Source organism: Ursus americanus, chromosome 36 (genome assembly GCF_024610735.1).
Source record: "Ursus americanus isolate L20-20 chromosome 36, mUrsAme1.1.p, whole genome shotgun sequence".
Lineage (NCBI taxonomy): Eukaryota > Metazoa > Chordata > Mammalia > Carnivora > Ursidae > Ursus > Ursus americanus.
The window spans coordinates 8,065,470-8,074,455 of record NC_142162.1 but is presented as its reverse complement, the minus strand read 5'-3'; the positions used below and the strand labels follow the sequence as shown (position 1 = coordinate 8,074,455).

Here is an 8,986-nt window from a genome sequence, read left to right as displayed (position 1 = left end):
CATGTAGATACATCTAAACAAACGCTGTTGGTATAAAATGAGAATGTTCACCTTCTACGTGGTAGTCCAACACAGGACAAAACAGAACGTGACTAAAATATTGGCTCCGGGTATACTTTAGACTCTGGCTCACTATTATGGGGAAGAAATTAAAAGTTAGGAACCATAAGTTTCCTTAAAAGAATACAATTTAGCCAGTTGTCTTGGTGGGAGGAGGATAAAGGTACATTAACTGAGGTGACCTGCTGGAAGAGCCGCTGGGATAGGAGCTTCCAGAAATGGCCAGCTTGCTGGCAGTGGAGGAGCTATGGTAGAGAATGGCTGCAGAGGTAAGGCAAGGGGAGGATGGCTGGAGAAAAACCTTGAAGACCTAACGTTCTATCCCGTGGGACAGGGGTCCCCAGTTTTTTTCATCACACACATCATCCATTAATATGTTTGAGTTTGCACATCTGTATACAATATTCGTATATTGTAAAACATTCAAAAGGAATTTTTAATGAGCTAGATGAGTTAAATATGCATTACAATAGTTCATAATATTTGTTCTTAAAAACAATGATTTTTAAAAAAACAATAATTTATGTGAGCAACCAGTTTGCCTTACACAAGATGGGTATATTTTCACCTCGGGTTTTAGTGGCTGTCATGGCTGATAAAAGATTCCTCACCAAAGTAAAGCAGACCCAGAGGAAGAAGTGTGCTTATAAATCACGATAATTATTATTTCTTCAATCCCACACACTCATTATGCAAGCATTTTTATTGAAATTCAGCTAGGAAATTTCCATGTTCTCTGATTTCAGTCAGTGGTGATAGCATACTAATCAGAAGGGGCTGATTTGCAGGGTTGCTTTTTTTTTTTTTTTTTAACAAATGAGTGCAAATCCCATTGAAATTCTTCATCAGAGCAATATTTAAGCAAATTAGAAAATTATGTTTCTGAGGTTTTTAAAAAATTATTAACATATATTATTTGTTTCAGGGTACAGGTCTGTGATTCATCAGTCTTACACAACACACAGCGCTCACCACATCACATACCCTCCCCAGTGTCCATCACCCAGCCTCCCCACCCCCCCACCCCATTTCTGAGTTTTTGAGCAGGCTGTGCCAGGAGACCCCTGCCACCATATGGGTAGGAGAGTTAAGGTCCTCCAGTCAAGAGGTAGGTATGGAAAGAGGGGTCTGAGAACAAATTTGACAGGATTTGGTAATGGCATATGGAAGGAGAGGGAACAAAGAGAAGTCTGGGATTATAAATCCCCGGATTAGTGAGATTCTTTCAGGTTGCAAAATGCAAGAAAATAGGGGCGCCTGGGTGGCTCAGTCGTTAAGTGTCTGCCTTCAGCTCAGGTCATAATCCCAGCATTCTAGGATTGAGCCCAGCCTGCTTCTCCCTCTCCCACCCCCCCTGCTTGTGTTCCCTCTCTCGCTGACTCACTCTCTGTCAAATAAATAAATAAATAAAATCTTTTTAAAAAATGCAAGAAAATAATCAAAATATTTCCATGAATGGGATTAGATTATAAGGATACATGGAAACCTAAAGGGGACTAGGAACCAACTCTGTAACTGCATTGCTGGCCTCATGAAAATGTCACTTGTGACATCTCAAACGTGGCTCTGGTAATCAAGTATCATCTCAGGGCTCACCTGAAGTCCTCCTCAGTGGCCAAATTCGCGACTCAGTTCCTCAGAGCCTGCTGTGTCTTGGTCTTTCCCTCCCTCTCCCGGTGGTCTGACCCTCCTCCTTTCCCTGTCCACCTCACAACTCCTGCTTCCTCGTGGTTTTTACCGCCTCACGACTCCTCTTTGCTATTTTCTCCACTTCTCTCTCTAATTCAACACCAGTTCACTCATTCTGCATCCCCTCTCTGCTTCACAGTTAAAGTCTCAAAGGGAGAAAGTCTGACTGATCCCGTCACTACAGTGTTGGCCGAAGTCTCAGGTGCGGCCAATCATAGGTCACTGGCCAGCTTTCAGATGGCTGCCTTTGAGCAGGTGTTCACCTGGGGTGGTGGGTCCTGTCTCCATGGCACAAATTAAAGCCACTTATGCAACCTAGGTTTCTGAGAAAGCATCGGTGGACCTACAGATAGGCTGTGGACCTACAAACAAGCTGAGGTTTTGTATACATGAAGTGGGTAATGAATCAGCTGCTGATACACTCTGTCCATTATAGCCTGGGAGACAGGAGGATGGGATATTCTAGATGTGGCTTATTATGAAACTAAGACTGGCGACATGCATACGTGTGTTTCACTTAACACCTGAAACTGCTTCAGGTATAACATAGGAAATAAGAATTTAAAAGTTACTGTTATCATTACTACTAGGAGCAGAACTATGAGTTATTATGAGGTTAGGATCCCAGACCTTGGAACTAGATTGCCTGAGGTCAGATCTTTAGCACTGTCACTTACTGGCTGTGTGACCTTGAGCAAATTAAATAACTGATCTGTGCCACGGTTTTCTCATCTGTAAAATTAGTTCATTGAAACCTTATCCCATTGGTAGGTTATGAGAACTGAATCAGTTAATATATTTAAATCACTTAAAAAGTGCCTGGCATATAATGATCACTACGTGAATACTTGCTCTTTTACTTTCTTTTCTTTTCTTTTTTTTTTTTTAAAGATTTTATTTATTTATTCGACAGAGAGAGAGACAGCCAGCGAGAGAGAGAACACAAGCAGGGGGAGTGGGAGAGGAAGAAGCAGGCTCACAGCAGAAGAGCCTGATGTGGGGCTCGATCCCATAATGCCGGGATCACGCCCTGAGCCGAAGGCAGTCGCTTAACCGCTGTGCCACCCAGACGCCCCTTGCTCTTTTACTTTCAATCATGAGTTAAACTCAAACTATGTACCCCCATCCATGCATTATATCTGTCACTTTGGTCTCTTGATTTTTAAGTTTGGCCTCTGATTACATATTACCTTGCACTGTTTTCTAATTATTTACTGATGCTAGTCTTGGCTCTCTAATAAGATTTTATACTTTAATATGTGTAAAATAAATGTTTCCTTACTCAGAATTTTATTTTCTTTTTTATATTTTTAATTTTTAAAAATTATTTAAGACCTTTATAAATGGGTACTTGCCGTTTGTTGAATTTTTTGAAAAAATCAAGTCGTAAACTTTTATTACAAATTAAAAATGAGGTTCTTAAAAATCTCAACTTGACCAGACATGAAACAATTTAAAAACCTTGAAAGGTGTATTGAGAAAAACCAGGCTTTTTTTTTTTTTCTTTTTAACACGTTTGTCATTACCAAAGAGAGACATCTTTAGGTAAAAATAATAAAAATCCCATGCTACATAGATAATGTGGATAATTCTATTTATCTGGTCAATGGGCAAAAAGCAAGCACTTAAGGTCTTCAGCTCGAATCTTTTGTCTATGTCTTATTGCTGAAATTTCATCTTCATTTCTTCGTGTTGGATGACTACACCGGGTGACGGTAGAGATGGTAAGCGTTGGTAAGAGATGGTAAGCCGGGCATTTACTCAGCCCCGCCACGCTCACCCTCGGGAGGGGATGAATTCTCAGCTGGTGGATGGACTGCTTTTGTCTCTTTGCCATCTTGTGGTTTAGGGTTTTCTGGGCGTCTGCGTCGGTAATTGACGTTGAGGTGGCTGCTGACCTTGGGTCTCTCCTTGATTTTCCTTATCTTCCCCATTGCCATCCTCTCTAGGCTGTCTGGCGGGGAGGCCCCTGCAGAATCGTGGTCTATAACCCGACACATGATCTGTCTCCCTGGGCTACCTGGTTCTCCTGCACCCTGGTTGCCGGCACCTTCCGTCACTGCTCCCTGCACACGAGGGTTGGGAGGTGTGGTCGTCGCCGTAGGGTCTCCCATGTGGTAAGGCGGCGGCGCCGCGCTGGGGCCGGCGCTGTTGGGCCTGGCCTGCGGGACCACTTTCCGATCCCTCGTTCTTTTCCCCGCTCTCACCATTCTGGCAATTCTGCTGGGAATTGCGTGGAGGACCCCCGCGACGTGGATAGCGTCTGTAGTGGTTACAGTGGGCTGCATATTCACTGTCCTGCGCTGGAACTCAGCCAGGGCCTGTCGCATTTGCGGCCTCCGCACCCTCTTCTCCAACAACATCCAGCTCCATAGTCTCTCCCTCCTCCCGGGGTAGGTACTTCCTGGGGTTATTCTTCTTCAGGGCAGTCTGATGTACAAACACATCTTCCGTGGTGTCATTCCTGTTGATGAGACCGTATCTGTTTCTTACATTGAACCATTTTACTCTTCCCAAAACTTCCGTTGCGATGACCTTCTTGTGCCGCCGGCAGGTGCCTCCGATGTGAGGCCGCCCGTGGTGCCGGCCTTGGTGCAGGGCCTCGTGTCGGCTGCTCGGAGGGCCCGGGCTGCGGGCCGCTGCTGGGTCTGGGCCTCGCTGCTCAGGGTGGCGGTGATGGTGACTGCGGCCGGCTGCGACAGCTGCGGCTCCTCTCGGGGAAGGGGTGATGGTCACTAGGCCCGTGGCGTTGGTGGGACTGGTCAAGGGCTCTCTAGGGTCCGCTCTCCGCTCCTTACTCAGAATTTTAAAACTACTCTTTGTTTTTATTTCACAGCCAATTCTAGGGCCTCTCCGTCTGGTAAATCAGAGGGTCAAAATTCTGGGAAAGGAAATAATTCTTAACATTATAAATACTTGTTAAAATTTCCCTTGCTCTTATTTTTGTTTCCAGATATTTGTCATATTATCATAGTTTTTTTAAAAAAGATTTTATTTATGTATTTATTTGAGAAAGAGAGAGAGCGCACGCGAGCAAGAGAGAGGGGCAGGGGAGGGGGAGAAGCAGGCTCCTCACTGAACAGGGAACCGGATGCGGGGCTCCATCCCAGGACCCTGAGATCATGACCTGAGCTGAAGGCAGACGCTTAAACAACTGAGCCACCCAGGTGCCCCCCATATTGTCATAGTTTGATTGATTTCCCTCTGGAGAAGGTCAAGTTCTCTGGAACATTTGATGTCATCATTTAGAGATGAAGTAGGTGTTACGTGTTTATTAAAAGTGATACACAAGATTGATTCAGAAACCAGGAGGCATACATTGATATTTTTTGCCTCAGTAATCTTACTGGCATGCGTACATACTTGAACTTGAATACTGGCTCAAATGAATCTTTTATGCAATGATCAATAGCTGGTAGGTAGGATTTGCTTCAAGTATTGAAACTGCAATATTCCACTCTATTTACAGATGTACATTTAAGCAAATTTTCATGATGTCATTGTATTTTGAGATTGCACGCCCTAATTGTGAGACATAATCTGCATGGCAACAAGCCAGTGGATATATTAACCAATGGATCCATCACTCCTGGAACATGACATCCTTGAACTGAACCCCAAATTGTCCTGACCCTATCGATGCAATGATCTTCCGTAGCTTCACCTTCAAGGAATCTGGTTTGGGGCTTGTATAGATCTCTGCTCTTTCCTCTCCCTCAGGGGTCAATCGCTGAGCCAGAGCAGTAACCCATAGACTGTCCTTCCTCTGCAAAGCCCCAGGAGAGAGAGACAGCATTCGTGCGTCCCAGATTTCCCTCTCAGATGGCCAAAGTCATCAGCACAACTGCTAACCCTCTCAGCTCCTTCTCTTCGCCAGCATTATCACTGTGTCAGTCAAAGTGTCAAGTGTTTCCCTCTTCCTGAAGCTGGCACAGGTCAGAGGTCACTATAGATGGGAGAGGGGGAGGCAAGGAATTTCAAAGCAGATGGAGGCAGGGCACATGTTTCCAAATTAATATTGCAGGGGCTAGGGAGGCAATGCATTAAACAGATATTTTATTCCTTCCCATTTTGATACCAAGGCTGGAATCTTTTAGATCAGTAACGGTAGCCACCAGTACTGATAATAGCAGAATGCTTCTCCTCCTCAGGGTGTATGGGCCTCAGGATCTCCAACACCCAAAATAGGGTCAAATGGAATCACAGGGCCATAATATCTTCCAGCAAACTCAAATGTCCACAGTCACACAATGTGCAGAAATATAAACATGTGACCTTCCGTGTCATCAGTGCAGCATTTTCTAAGCCAAAATTGTGTACTTAATATAGTTCTGGGTGCTGAGGAATTACCAAAATGCGGAAGAGATTTTTCCTGCCCTAAAGAAAGGTATAATCTTATTATGGAGCCAAGACAAGGAACAGGAAACAATTTGAAAACCATGCAAGGTAATAGTTAATCAGAAATTGTAACTTAAATTAGAGAACCCAAAATGGCAGATACAATGCATCTTGGGATATGTGGCCTTGGAATAAACAATTACTCTCTCTGGACCTCAATTTCTTTATTGATTTTTGTTTTGTTTTGTTTCTAGGTAGGAATAATTAGGAATAATATTAATCCCTTACTATCTGTTGAATGATTCTGTGAGGCACACATGTAACAAAGGATGTGTCAGCACTTAAAAACATTCCTAGTATTCAAATGTAGGACATCATTATTATTACTGTAATTATTGCCATTATGATTATTCATAGAAGACTTTAAGTTCAGAAAGGGGAAGGGATGCTGGTACTCTGGGAAACCCACGCAGAGAAGAAAGTGTCTGAAAACCCGAGCCCGCTCTGAAGGATGAGCAGAATTCAGAAGAGGTGTACACAGGCTTGGAGGGGTGGCAGGGAGAAGAGTGTCCCCGAGGCAAGGAGAGAAGTGGAAGGATAGGAGGCATCAGTCAGGTGCCTGTTTGGCTGAGCTTATGGACTGCTTAGGGTACGACTAGAACACATACTTGGGTGGATGAGGGGGCTGACCCAGGGCAGACCTCACAATCAAGCATGAGTCCCACAGCTAGAAAAGGGATACATTGACATTTCCTTTATTCAAGACTAGTGGTTGGGAAAAGAAAGACCCATGGTTTGCTTGGAAAGAGCAAAGTCTACTTACCAGGGCAGGTGTCCAGAGAATTAAATGTTCTGTTCTGGACACTACTGGCTGAATTGAATCCATACTACCTGTATCATTGTCCATCATCACTGCTACTGCTGCTTCCCAATTTCTTTCTGCTACCAGTGACATCATTCTATGCCAACCAATGGTCATTTGTCTTCATCCTTCTTGACCTCCGATGAATCTGTGCCTGGTCCTTACTCATGCCACGTCTTCACAGAAGGCCGTATTGTCCCCTTAGTGCTGGGAACAATGCCATCCCTGATTCCCAGGCAAACAGCTTCAGAATTCTGCCTGAAATTTAAACCACTGAGATATTTATACCTGTAAACCAGTCTTTTCTTTCAAAATACAAATACATTCAAGGTGGCGAAGGAGGGCTGAGACTTACACTTCATTGTTAAAGATTTTAATTAATTTTTCTCCTACCATCTACCTTCGAGCTGCACTGGAAGGAATGAAGGAATGCTTGCTTGACAAGTTTAGGTGGAAGGAAAGGTCATCTGGAAGATGAGGGAATCATGCAGGAGGGCTTTGGTCAAATGAAAAGCAGAATGAGGATACCGGAGATGAACCTAATTTTCAGACTTTTGCCAAAACTCAACCTTACCCATGTACACATATCTAGGGTCCCCTTCCCACCCCCCTTACCCACCCCAGGCTTTTCTTCCCCTGACTGACAGCCCCAGAGGGGAGACACCTTTCATTCCTCAGAGCAGCTTCAAATAAGAATAAATGTACATTATTTTCTTCCCTCCAGACAAGTCCTCAGGGTTCTCAGAAGGCAATCCTTGGCTCCTTTTCAGGACTGATCTCAGAGTTTCAGTTGCAAATGCTTAACTGCAAATTACATCTGCCTCCCCCGACTCACCCACCCAGGAGCCACAGGGAGTGAATGTTACCTAGCTCCGCCCTGATTAAAACTTGGGTTCATGTAAAAATCCAACTTCCAGGACCCACCTGTTCTAGAATGTTCTTTTGCTAGGATAAGACTGAATCACATGACAGCTGAGAAAACACTTCTCTCCTTCTTCTCATGTTCCATCATTGACCCCTAAAATAGTAACTTCTGCCCACACTTCGTCCTCTCCAGGAAAGTGAGAAAGCACCTCCCAGCTCTGCCTTTTGGGGGGGAGTGACTGATAAGACCGGGGAGAAGGGTAAAGGTCACACTGCAAGCTCACTCTCTCTGGCTCAGACCTGCCTGCACCTTCTCCTCTCTGATTTTGTTCCTATGAAGCAAGTGGATCTGGATGGGGGCACAGGCCTATGTTCTGAAGGCTGATGTCTTTCCAGGCCTCCTCTCTGAATCTGATAGGGAGTGAGGATGGAAACTCCTTTTCCTGCAGAGGCAGGCACAGCTTTCCCTACCCACAAGTAGAGCTGAAGACCTACCTGGGCCCAAGTACAAGCAAGGTTCTCTAGTCCAGCTTTATCATTAATTTAAAAACATGGTTTTATTCCTACTAGTTTTGCATGCCTATTTCTCAACGAGAGCAGAGGAGGCATGTGATTGACAGGGTTCCCAAGATTTCAGTGGTGTTTTAGGGAGAATTGCTTAGCAAAGCCTTCTGCCCCCTTGCTTCTCGGTGCTTTCTGAAGACCGAGAACCTATTATGTTATATCTTCTTAGAGATCTAGCCCCTACCTTCACCTCTACCCTAGTCTTCACCTACCCCCATCCCCATCTGAGACCTCGGGTTTATCAAATGTGTTCAGTGAGCTGGAGAACACATTCGGTATTAGTGATGGAGGACCCAGTCACCCTCCAGTTACATCCTGTTCTGCTCCCTGTTCCTCAGGCTCTGGTTTGGGGCACACTGTGGATTACCAGGGTATTTGCAATGCACTAAGGCCCTCAACCCAAGATACACTTAAGTCTATGTGGTTCCCTGCATAGTTATGAAAATTAAGAAAGAGTGGACCATTTTAAAAATTTACCATTTACTATTCACTCTTCTTTAGGAAAAAAACATTGTGGGAATTCTGTAATTTATTATTTATCAATAGGACCTTTCATAAGAGTAAATATTTTTATCTTTCAAGCAAACATCTGATGGATTACCTTTGAAG

At 44.2% G+C, this 8,986-nt stretch overlaps 1 pseudogene; it reads right to left on the bottom strand.

The window, feature by feature from the left end:
• Window positions 1–3,506: 3,506 nt before the first annotated feature.
• LOC123801843 (Y-box-binding protein 1 pseudogene) lies at window positions 3,507–7,042 on the bottom strand (annotated as a pseudogene).
• Between the last annotated feature and the right edge of the window lie 1,944 nt (window positions 7,043–8,986).